The sequence below is a fragment of the Schistocerca piceifrons genome, chromosome X (assembly GCF_021461385.2).
Source record: "Schistocerca piceifrons isolate TAMUIC-IGC-003096 chromosome X, iqSchPice1.1, whole genome shotgun sequence".
In the NCBI taxonomy this organism is placed as follows: Eukaryota; Metazoa; Arthropoda; class Insecta; order Orthoptera; family Acrididae; genus Schistocerca; species Schistocerca piceifrons.
Window position 1 is genome coordinate 360,087,115 of NC_060149.1, and position 12,515 is coordinate 360,099,629.

Genomic DNA, 12,515 nt, shown 5'->3' on the forward strand with positions numbered 1-12,515 from the left:
TCGAACCTGCGACCGTAGCGGTCGCGCGGTACCAGACTGAAGCGCCTACAACCGCTCGGCCACTCCGGCCGGTAAATATTGATCCAGAGTTACAACCACGCTGATGATGTTTCCACACTGATACCTGTCTAATTACCATTTAAATACCTCTAATATCACACTCAGAGCTTAGTAAACGATTTCGTTTAATGTTATATATCATTGGTGGACTGAACTGATCAATCATGAATGCGTCCTGAGCGGGCAGGTGCGAAACTGTAGGCTAACTAGACTTTCTGTGACTAGTTTTCAGACAAGTAGTACTTGTGTACAGAGCATATTATGTTATTTAGCGTAACAACACTGGTCGGTACAGTAGTGGGTTTTTAATTTACTCCTGGAGGGGGACAGATGAGTCTACAATATCACCCCTGTCATGACCAGAACCGAGGTAGAATCTTCATACCTGTCGGTCAGGAGGCCTGAAGATGACTTAGTAAAACGCTAGAACTGGTAGACAAATAAAACAAGTTTGGAAACTAGACGGCTGAAAGGTGTCAAACTTGACCTCCCGTATCCAACAGCCGAGTTCCGCAACCATCTCTAAAGAGATGGACCTACAGAGATATACGCTTCTGTTCATAAAAAAAACAGAGCACCATGAATGACTTGAGATAGGACGTTGATTTTCACAGGCCGTGCACATTAGTATGTTCTGCAGAAACGATTAACATTTCAGTCACATCGGTTCACCATGTGTCCTGTTGCCCAGTAGGCACTAGGCCCGCCATTGGTCCTGATAGCTTGTTCCATGCGTTATGGCATCGGCGTGTATAAGATACGAATGGCGTCTTCCACACGCCACTGCCGTCTAGCATGTTTCTGCACATTCGTAAAAGGCAGGCGGAGAAGTGGACGACGCGCACGTAACCCGTGCTGTAATAAACGGCGACGGACTGTCACCCCTGAGAGTGTACGATGTGTTCCACTGTTGCTCCAAAGCCGAGAAGGACGGACAGCTGTCCTGCAATGCCATTCGGATGAGATGTCGATCTTCTCGCGGGAGAGGGGTGAAGTGTTCTGGGTGGTGCGACTCGAACCACCTCGTCTTGTTCTACGGCCTTCCGTGAACCATTCTGCACATACCCGTTGCACTGCCGAAACACTTCGTCCCTCACAAGCAGCAATTTCCAAGATGGATGCTTACATTATCTCTTGTCAATAATGAGCCCTCTTTGATACTCATGATTTAACGGTACGGCTCGCGCATACGTCTGTGAGGCATCCTTCATGTCTGCTAAAGTAACATTGATCCATTACGTTGGGTTTATAGCGACAACGAGAGCCGCAGGTACATTTTACCGACGGGCAATATCGTGCCGCGATATGGATGTTCACCTTGAACCCGAGCGTCGACATGGTTCAAATGCTAATCATTTCTGCAGAACATAATAATATATTATCTATCTATCGCTTTCGCCTTTTCCCGCGGTTACGCAGGATCGGCCGTGGTTACCGGATTTGGCATGTTAATTTTAAGGGGTGCCCTTCCTGCCACCACCCCGTACCCCCCAGGACGGAATTAGTGTACCCCAGCTGTCGGCGTCGAGTGTAAATCGTGAAATAGTGTGAATGTGTTTCAAATGTCTGTGAGTCGTGTAACTGAGGTGAGACGTGGGGATCAGCCCGGTACTCACCTAGCAGGATGTGGGAAACCACATATAAACCACATCCAGGCCGGCTGGCTCACCAGCCGTCGTCGTTAATCCGCCCGGCGGATTCGATCCGGGGTGGCGCGCCTACCCGAGTCCAGGAAGCAGCGCGTTAGCGCTCTCGGCTATCATGGCGGGTAGAACATAATAATGTACATGTCCTGTGAATATGAACGTCCTATCTTGTAGTCGTTCAAGGTGTTCTGTTTTTACTGAACATGAATGTATAAAACGGCAGATCACTCTATTACAACTTGAACTAGAAACTTTGTAACGATCCATGTCCCCAGGAATTCATTGCTGTCACTCAACAATACTGTATAAGTTGTACAGAACAAGATACTACTCTCTTCTCACAGAGTACAATTGACGATAAACATTTGCGCAGAGTTCTGTCTAATAAAACTGTAGCACTGCTGGCTCGCTACAGAGACGATGCTGTCGTCTTCGGCGATGATTGCTGGCTAACTGAGCGGCACTGCGCACATACGTGAGTAAGCGAGCTGATTCAGTGGCATACGGAAAATCGTCGGGGTGTGTCTACGTCAGCGTCCCTTATTCGTCGTTGCTACTGACAGTGACTATGTTCGCTTGTGTTTCTGTCGCGACGTACTTACCTTGCCTTGGCAACTTCGTCTTCGGAAGACACCACGACATTTGCCCGGGAACATATGAAGGGCTTATTTCAACAGTGGTAAAAGTCCAACTTTGTTCACATTGAGATACAGAGTCCTAAAGTTAAATGAGCGCTGATAAATATGCAGTTGAGATACCAGAAATATTCAAGCATATGGCTTCTTGTGGGAGGTGTACCTTTCTTTCTGTTTGTTTGGATCATTAATTTCAGAAGCATTATAGACAGAGAAGTGCAGGTAATGGACTTGTGCCACTATTGAAATAAGGCCTTCATATACTTGTATGAGCGGTTCCTATATGTCAACGAATTCGTGTGATGACAGTTGCTATACATTACTATGGTACTCTATAAGTGATAATTCGATTCCGCTATCGTTGATGCAAACAGTAATACAAGACTGGCTCTTAAAAGTGATCATTTCTTGATTTTGAGAATGAAGTAATAAAAAATCTGCTGACATCCCAATATTTTGAGCTATCATTAACGAGTGTAGAAATATTTCCAAGCGCTACTGCAAAAAACTCACTGTTTTATGAATGTGTATTAGAATCTGCGGATGACGGAGAGGGAATCCGGTGGGGACAACGAGACCGCTAAAGAACACAAGAGGTACGCACACCTCTCCCAAGTCACGCTTGGAGACGTGGTTCTCCTCATACAACAATTCCCAAAGAATAACTTGTGCTCTTAGCATGCCTGACGCAGCAAAGTGTCACGATAGGAACATTCGATATCTCACCGTAATTAGGTAATTAGTGAGGGAGGGGTAGGAAGCGCTACATGGTGTCTCAAAGGACTTCGTAGATGGTATCATCCATACTGTTTTCTACTGCGTTCATGGACTCATGTGCATTATAAGCTACGTTGGACACGTCAAACGGGGCAACTGAGCTAAGGTTACGAGAGTCTTGCGGTTCTCCGCCTTCATCGTATTGGCTAATGTCTATCCTTCACATGCAACGAAGGTTAAAAATTACTTTCTGTATTTAATCGTGTCAGAAAGCATGTATCATATAATCAAAACAATGCGAGTACATAGATAGCGTCAGTCTGACACTATAAACATTACCAGCTTCGTGCAGACAGATGTAACATGATAACACGCGTTTTAAATGCTATGTGACCAATATGTAGCCACTTCACAGGTTAAATGAGTAGCTCGCATCATTGCTTTTAGGTAACATATAGATCACATAGCTTATAGATGAGGAAATGCAAACTGTTCAACACGCTGCAGCGGCCTGCTGGTACGGGCTATCGTGCCGAGGAAAAAAAACTGCATTTTGGAGTGGAAATGGTCTCAAAGAATAGATGCATCCTTGTTTTCATCCATTGTGTCTTCCAGAATGACGGGATCAGTCAGGGAATGCCACGAAAATATTTTACAAACCATAATGCTTCGTTCTTGTTGCGGAATGTTTGCTTCCAGACGTTTCACGCCGTAGGCGCCAACTGCCATCTGGAGCATTAAACGTGATTTATATGAAAAGGCCTCCTGTCGCCTCTCAGTGGCGGTACTGGCGTGCAATTTCCAACCTTCGTCGCTGATGCATAGCAGTCAGCATGGGTGCATGATCCGGGCACCTGCTGCAGAGGCTGAAAGGCTGTTGAGGGGATACTGTTGGTTCATCTGGGCGGTCTGTTGGTGAACAGTTGCACTTCTATTCGCTCATACACGTTGCTGCCGCCGTCACTCATACCTGTCACTATAGCCTTTGGTGCACCTCAGTTGCCTCGGCGCTGATTATGGATAGCGCCATTTTGTCATTCTAACTATGGCGGCACGCGACAGCTTACAAACTCAGCTGTTTCGGAAATGCTTCCACCTTTGTCCCGAAAGCCAATGTCAATGATCTTTCCCTTTTGGACGTCTGCTAAATGGCTCCCTTTCCACAATACACCAACGACTGTACTGTGTGTGGTTTGGGATCTTACAGGCGCCCAACGGCGATGACGACTGGACTGATTTCCTCGTCGCCCGCCCCCCCCCTCCTCCTCCCTCCCCCCCTCTCCCCGCCCACCGCGACACGCTTTACACGCTTTATGTAACCTCCACTGCCAGCCTGTTAGTGATACCACCTGCCATCTGCAAGCGGATAATGCACGTTGACGTTGAACATACGTGGTGGTCACATTAATGTGAATGGACTGTGTATATGCGAAGTCTTATCCCATAACCTATTCTTTGACGTGTATAGTCTCTTGAAGCACGTTTAAGCTTTTTTCTGTTGGTATTTATTTACGCGGTACATCTTTAACTCAGCCAGTTTCGGCAGAAAAAAATGAGGATATTTTTGTGGGACACGGTGGAATGTTTCCACTTCAGCCCCTATAGGTCTTTGCAGTTCCAAGAAGTTCCAACAGGCGGTAGCCTACAAAACGGCATCTGCAACGGAGGTGCGTTCCAAGCAGAGAGCTATCATTGAATTTCTTTCGGCGGAAAATCAGTACGGCGTAGGTATTCATAGGCTCTTACAGAATGTCTACAGAGACCTGGCAGTGAACACTAACACTGTGAGTCGTTGGGTGAGGCGTCTGTTATCATAGCAACAAGATCGCGCACTGAGAAGCAGCTTGTGGCTGACAGGGAGGTTATTGATGCAGCAAGTCGTTGGCTCCGATGTCGGCCAGTAGAGTGGTATCACGCAGGCACACAGACCCTTCCAGAAAGGAGGCGTAAGGCCGCCTCACTAAACGGAGATTATGTTGAAGAACAGGATTTTGTAACCAAAAGAGTGAGGAATAATATGGTGTATTGGACTCCTAAGTAAAACCAACCTCCCTTCAGTAAAAAAAGTGTTGCATTAATTACTGAATGCCACTCGTCCTTTAGTTGCCTCACTATTCAGTTTAGAGAACTTACATTAATTTGTCTTTCCTGTCATTTTTCTTTCGTTGGATGGTGGTTGTTTCAAACATCTCAAACCTCACAAACACACTTCGAATATAATCACGTCTTCAATAGTGATATTTTGTCATAAACCGACGGAAAACATGGACGCAACAGCTTGTAAAAGAGCCGTTTTACAGTCAAGCTCCTGACATTGTTGAAAATTGGAGCTAAATACAGCAAGCATCCAAAGTTTTCAGAAGGTGCGTTAAGAAAACCTCTTAAAACCGGCAAAGGTAGTATTGGCCTCGTTCGAATCACAAAACGTTTTTCACTTGAAGAAGAACAAGCAGTAGTGCAGCACTGCATTTCCCTCGAACGTTTCTCTGGCCAAACAAGGTTTGAAATTCGGATTTACAATCACTAGATTCAGATCACAATTTTTTTGCATATTATGCAAAGTTTTGTCAAAAAATGTTGTTATTCATTAGATTGAAAACATTCATTTTGAGTATGGTTTCATTTAAGGAGATTGATGGAATGATAATATTTGGTGAATTTTACTTAGTGACTGTTGTTCAAAGATTGCTTAAAATTTCTGTAATGGATCACGTAATTTTTATCATAAAATGTGGACATCAACTTCTTTGGAACTCTAGGCTTGTTTACTCTCGATGGTAGCACCATTTACTGCAGGCACGGTAGACTGAAATGAAGTTCGTCGATATTTTCTGGATACTTAAGATCTACTTCTAAAATGTAGCCTATGTCTGAATCGTCTGATGCGCTCATTTGATCAAAACTGTCCACAGACTGCCATGCAAAGCCAGAGAGTCATTGAAAAGTTGTAGGGACTAGTATCATTGAGATATTTTCGTTCTAATGAATAGATAACCTATTTCTTGTAGTGGCATGTGTGTATCCTACAAGTGAACAATACCACCTCCAAAGCAAAAAATTGTAATTGTTGTGTGTCCGCAGTAAGTTTCAATTTTACATGGGATGTTTACAGCAAAACATCCAACTCTAAACATGCTGTATTCAGATAATAGACTGTATCCAGGTGGTGCATTTTAAGTCAGAGTGCGTGGAAATTTTCCAAGACATCGGCCAGCTGCAAGACATCGGTTTTCAGATATAAGTCGGACTAATGTCCTATTAAATTACATTCAAATTGACACCACGCCTTTTATGGTCTTTGGTATCAATATTTTTTTTAGTATTTTCAACAGTAAGCATACTTTTGAAGGCTTCAAAAAAGGTTCAAACGGCTCTGAGCACTATGGGACTTAACTTCTAAGGTCATCAGTGGCCTAGAACTTAGAACTACTTAAACCTAACTAACCTAAGGACATCACACACATCCATGTCCGAGGCAGGATTCGAACCCGCGACCGTAGCGGTCGAGCGGTTCCAGACTGTAGCGCCTAGAACCGCTCGGCCACCACGGCGAAGGCTTCAATTGACGGCAGCTCCTCGTCCAAAAAAACGCATTCGTTAGTTACATACTGATACATACACTCCTTCCTTATTAATTAAATAAAGATGTTTACTGTTGGATAAATGTTTCCTTGTTATTTTCAGCTGATGAGGTTTTTAAATAAGATAAAATTTTTTTCCAGGGAACATGCCAGAATGTTGAAGGAATCTATAAACTGAAAGCTTATGTAACAATTATGTTCCACTGCGATACGTTTTAATACTTTCCCGTGTTTTCCACAGTCACAGAAACATGACCTAAATTAATTTTCACCGTGTTTTTACTCTCACTTTCTTAAAATTGCGTTTTGTGTACGTTCATAATTATAAAATGAATTTAGTGATTTGTCAGAGTGTGGTACAGAATAGGTTTTGCAAAATTATGTCCGTAGTTTATGTTAGTGCTATCACATGCAGCTCCTCAAAATCAAATACACCTGTTTAGTAAACTATTCCATTCAGTCAGCAGCATACATATACATATGGATTGATGTTGTTTATGTGCATGCATGCTTAACAAGTGCTGTTGTTTTTTATTCTAGTCAGCTAGCCACAAGGTTAGCAATATGTAATGAGTCGCTACATTTGAATGAGATAGTTTACACCATAACATGACTCTGTGTTAGATGATAGCGCTGATGAGTGTATGCCTATGCTAGAGGAAATGCTCAAGGAAGGAACTACACATGAACTACTGTGAGCAGCAGTGCCAGAACCAGCATCGCCAAAACCTGGGCTTTCGTGAGCGCAATAGCCAGCATCACCAATGCCAAAACTCAGACATTGATGTACTGCAGCTCCGTAAATGTCTGCACTAATGTCGCCGGCACCAGGACCATCGAAAACTGGATGAGTTCGTTAGATATAGCTTCAGTGACAATCTCTCTGCCTATTGTGGTAGTGATGAGGATGATGAAATATGCCACAAGCAATTCCGTGCACAAGGATTCGAGCTGTATTTGGGAAAGAATATTGTTTACCATCGTCCATAATATAGTTGGGTATCAAAATCCGATCCAAATGCCTACCTGTTCTGCAAAGCGAACTTTCCAAGATCATGAGCAATCCGTGGTATTCTGCCATTGAGTCCAGTACTATGCTGTGCTGTAATTTCACTCTCCCACCTAAAGAGGGTGTTACCGAAAACACCGTTATCTGTAAAGAAAGTGATGATGGCATTGTAGCGTGGGACACCTCAGTTGCTGAGTGGTTTGAGAACATTACAGTGCAGCCATTGTGCTCCACTCTCAGAATGTAAAGAAAGAGAGTTGAAGAAAAATCTTTTATCAGGGTCCTGTTTCTAAGTAACGTGCATAAGTTTGATCCAATATATGGGGATCCACGTTCCTCAAGAGACTCCAGGACACCGACAAATTTGAGAAACAAAATCTTCATATACTTTTTCATGTATACGCTCTGGGCGAATGCAAGTCAGATAAACATATTGATGATTATGATTACGATGAGCAGAATAATGTTATTTATAAAGTCACTGGATCCCTTCACTTCTCCCAATTCTCTGGTCAGTGTGTGATGCATGGAAATTTGTTGCTAATCTCCCAGGGTAAGCAACAACACTAGTACTATATCAAAAATATGTCCTATCCTATTTCCTCCAAATTTTTCACAGAAAACGGTACATGAAAGACTTGTCATAGATTCCTGAACCCGTTATTTACGAGAGATATTAACGGAACAACTGGTGAATGGCTCTACACAGGACACGGTGCATGTAGAGCTGCCCACTGAGGTGAATAATTTCTTCAAGTTTAAAAACTTTCTCCACAAAGAGCAAGTACCCTATGTTGTACACACCAACTTTGAGTACCTTCTCGCTGCTGTGGGGCACTGTGAGGGTCATCCCACTGCCTCCTTGCTACTCTCACAAACTTACCATTTGTGGCAGTGTATCAGTTTGCATGTGCACATGACTGTAGTTCTAATTATTTTGATTCACGCATCAGGAAGGATCCTGTGAGATGAATAGTCTCTTAGCTTGAAGAACTTCCAAGGAATGTTGATGTGATTTATAACACCAATGTCCCTAAGACAAATATGCCGGAAAATCAATCACTGTATGAGAATTCTGTTGACTGCTGTATTTGTGGGCAGCCATTACCTAATAAAGATGGAAGACCATTTTAGGTTCATGGCCACCTGACTGGCAACTTATACGGTGCTGCACACAATTCAAGCAACATGACTTACAGACTCCTACGACAAAGACCCATTTTCATCCAAAATTTAAGTGAGTATGATGCTCATTTCATTGCTGAGCCCTTGGCTGCATGTGGTCTCTGCAGTAATCAGATTAGTGTCCTACGTGGCATTACAGAGAAATCTATCGCCGAGAGCATTACTCTGCACTTCCTGGACTCACGAAGATTGATGCAAGCACCACTTCAGAAATCCGCTGAAGCTGTGTGTTAGGAGGATGCGCGTCTCACTCGAGCTGGACATCCTGATGATGCCAAGTTTCAGCTTGTTACGAAGAAAGGGGTATTCCCATATTAATATCTGGACTCGACGGAGACATTGCTTGACGTAACCGCATCCTCCGGGCAATGGTATAACGAATGCAGAGTATGGACATGGAGTGAATGTTTGGCAGAGGCTTAAGATCTCTAATTTAGGGGAGTATGCAAGTCATTATATAGACAAAAATTTACACTTACTTGCAAACATTTTCGAACAAATCCAGAGTGTGTGCATGGAAACATACTTTCAGGATTTGGCATTCTACTCAGTCAAGCCAAGGCTTTTGTGGGACACTGCGCTCAAACTCAGACGTTTTAACGGAGAACTCCTAGCTGACGTTCACATGCTGCTGTTTCTCGAGCACAGGATTTCCCATGGTCTTTGCTAATTTGTCCATAGGCACGCCCAAGCAAATGAACAATGAATGGGTAAGAGTTCAATAAAACATCCTGAAATTTAAGTTATATCATCTACTGGGATAAAAACACCTAATAGTCGCACGCCATGCTACAGTCTTTAATTATTGGAGGGGTTCAGTGTAGTCTAGTGAAGAAATTGTCAGACTGGGTAATTTCTCATCTGTGGCGGCAGATTCTGATGTGGGATATGTTTTTGAAACTCTAGAGAGTTACTCATGCTATTTCCTTCAAGCAGCATCCCTGGTAGAAGGAATGCGTTGGTGTAAATACCGAAAAGAGAGCATTTGTGGCACGTGATTTTGAAAAGGACTTTTGTAGGATTACGAATAATGCAATTTTCGGGGTAAATTGTGGAAAATGTTGGAGGCTACCAAAAAACTCACTTAGTCATGCACTGGGTTGGGTGTTATGGTGCAAGAGAATATATCTTCAGGTCTAATTTTAAAGAGGTCACAGTCTACAATGAAGAAATCGTCGCTCTAAAGATGGGGAAGTTATCGGTAGAGTTCACGAAATCTGCAGGGTGGCGCACGAAATGTGTTTCCAATTGTTTTTTTCACAATTTATGACGCACATCAGATATCCTGCTGGGATCTCTACAGCAACAGGGCTTGGAGAAACAAATGAGTTACGAAATGACGAGTAATTCACGATACTGCAGCTAGGAGACTAGTAAGCAGCAATGGCTGACAATTGAAGACTGACGACACAGCAACGATCGGCAATTGTGTTACTTTTTCGTGAAACGAAAAGCCTTGTTGTGACTCACAGGCGTTTTCGACAACAGTGTAACATACGATGGGTCCCTTGCAAGAAGACCATCCACAGGTTGTACGATAAATTTGTACAGGAAGGAACAGTATTGGAAGCGAAGCGACCTCGGCCTAAGCCTGTTTTTTCGCCGGAGAATACTGAAGCGGGACGAGTTGCTGTACAGAGAAGTCCCGGGAAGTCGTGTACAAAGGCAGCAGTGCAACTGGGAATATCCAGACGCTACGTTCAACGCATTCTTAAAAGTGACCTCCATATGTACCCATACAAGATGACCTGTGCACAGAAGCTCACTGAAAAACACAAGCAGCAGTAGGCGGATGATAGGGAAGAAACTCTCAACTACGTTAGGTTTTCAGACGAGACGTATTTTCATTCAGACGGTGTGGTTAACAAACAAAATGTAGGCTTTTGGGCCACTGAAAACCCACAATTGCTTCATGAACGACAACATTATGCTCCGAGGATTACAGCGTGGGCAGCAATTTCCAGTCACAGACTTATTGGACCCATTTTCTTTGAAGAAACTGTGAACAGCGAGCGTTATTTGAGCATGCTTCGCAATACATCTACATCTACATCCATACTCCGCAAGCCACCTGACGGTGTGTGGCGGAGGGTACCCTGAGTACCTCTATCGGTATGCTTCTGTGTGGGCTCTAATCTCTCTGGTTTTATCCTCATGGTCTCTTTGCGAGATATACGTAGGAGGGAGCAATATACTGCTTGACTCTTCGGTGAAGGTATGTTCTCGAAACTTTAACAAAAGCCCTTACCGAGCTACTGAGCGTCTCTCCTGCAGTCTTCCACTGGAGTTTATCTATCATCTCCGTAACGCTTTCGCGATTACTAAATGATCCTGTAACGAAGCGCGCTGCTCTCCGTTGGATCTTCTCTATCTCTTCTATCAACCCTATCTGGTACGGATCCCACACTGCTGAGCAGTATTCAAGCAGTGGGCGAACAAGCGTACTGTTACCTACTTCCTTTGTTTTCGGATTGCATTTTCTTAGGATTCTTCCAATGAATCTCAGTCTGGCATCTGCTTTACCGACGATCAACTTTATATGATCATTCCATTTTAAATCACTCCTAATGTGCACTTCCAGATAATTTATGGAATTAATTGCTTCCAATTGCTGACCTGCTACTTTGTAGCTAAATGATATGGAAACTATCTTTCTATGTATTCGCAGCACATTACACTTGTCTACATTCAGATTCAATTGCCATTCCCTGCACCATGCGTCAATTCGCTGCAGATCCTCCTGTATTTCAGTTCACTTTTCTATTGTTACAACCTCTCGATACACCACAGAATCATCCGCAAAAAGCCTCAGTGAACTTCCGATGTCATCCACAAGGTCATTTATGTATATTGTGAATAGCAACGGTCCTATGACACTCCCCTGCGGCACACCTGAAATCACTCTTACTTCGGAAGACTTCTCTCCATTGAGAATGACATGCTGCGTTCTGTTATCTAGGAACTCTTCAATCCAATCACAGAATTGGTCTGATAGTCCATATGCTCTTACTTTGTTCATTAAACGACTGTGGGGAAGTGTATCGAACGCCTTCGCTCAGTCCGGAACCGCGCGACTGCTACGGTCGCAGGTTCGAATCCTGCCTCGGTCATGGATGTGTGTGATGTCCTTAGGTTAGTTAGGTTTACGTAGTTCTAAGTTCTAGGGGACTGATGACCACAGATGTTAAGTCCCATAGTTCTCAGAGCCATTTGAACGCCTTGCGGATGTCAAGAAACACGGCATCTACCTTCACGGCATCTAGCTTCATTCCACAGCTTCTTGCTACTGCCTTGCCCTTCAACACGCAGTGGTTCATGCAAGATGGAGCAAGGCCACATACTGCAAACACTGTGTCGGAGCTTTTACACGAGCATTTCGACATGCGGATCATTTCACTCAGGTTTTCAGGTCGCTTCAATGACGGACAACATTGCCCCCCCCCCCCCCCCAATAGTCCAGACCTCAATCCACGTGACTCTTTTCTTTGGGGGTACCTAAAGGAAAAAATTTTCCCGAAACGTCCAAGTGATTTAATGGAGCTCAGAAGACTTATTCTTCAAGTTTGCAGTGAAATTACGGAAGACATGTGACGTAGGGGAATCACTAACTTCAGTGTTCGTTTGAAGGAAGTTGGAAGTTAGGAAACGAAATGGTGGACATATTGAGCATGTGCTGAGTTAG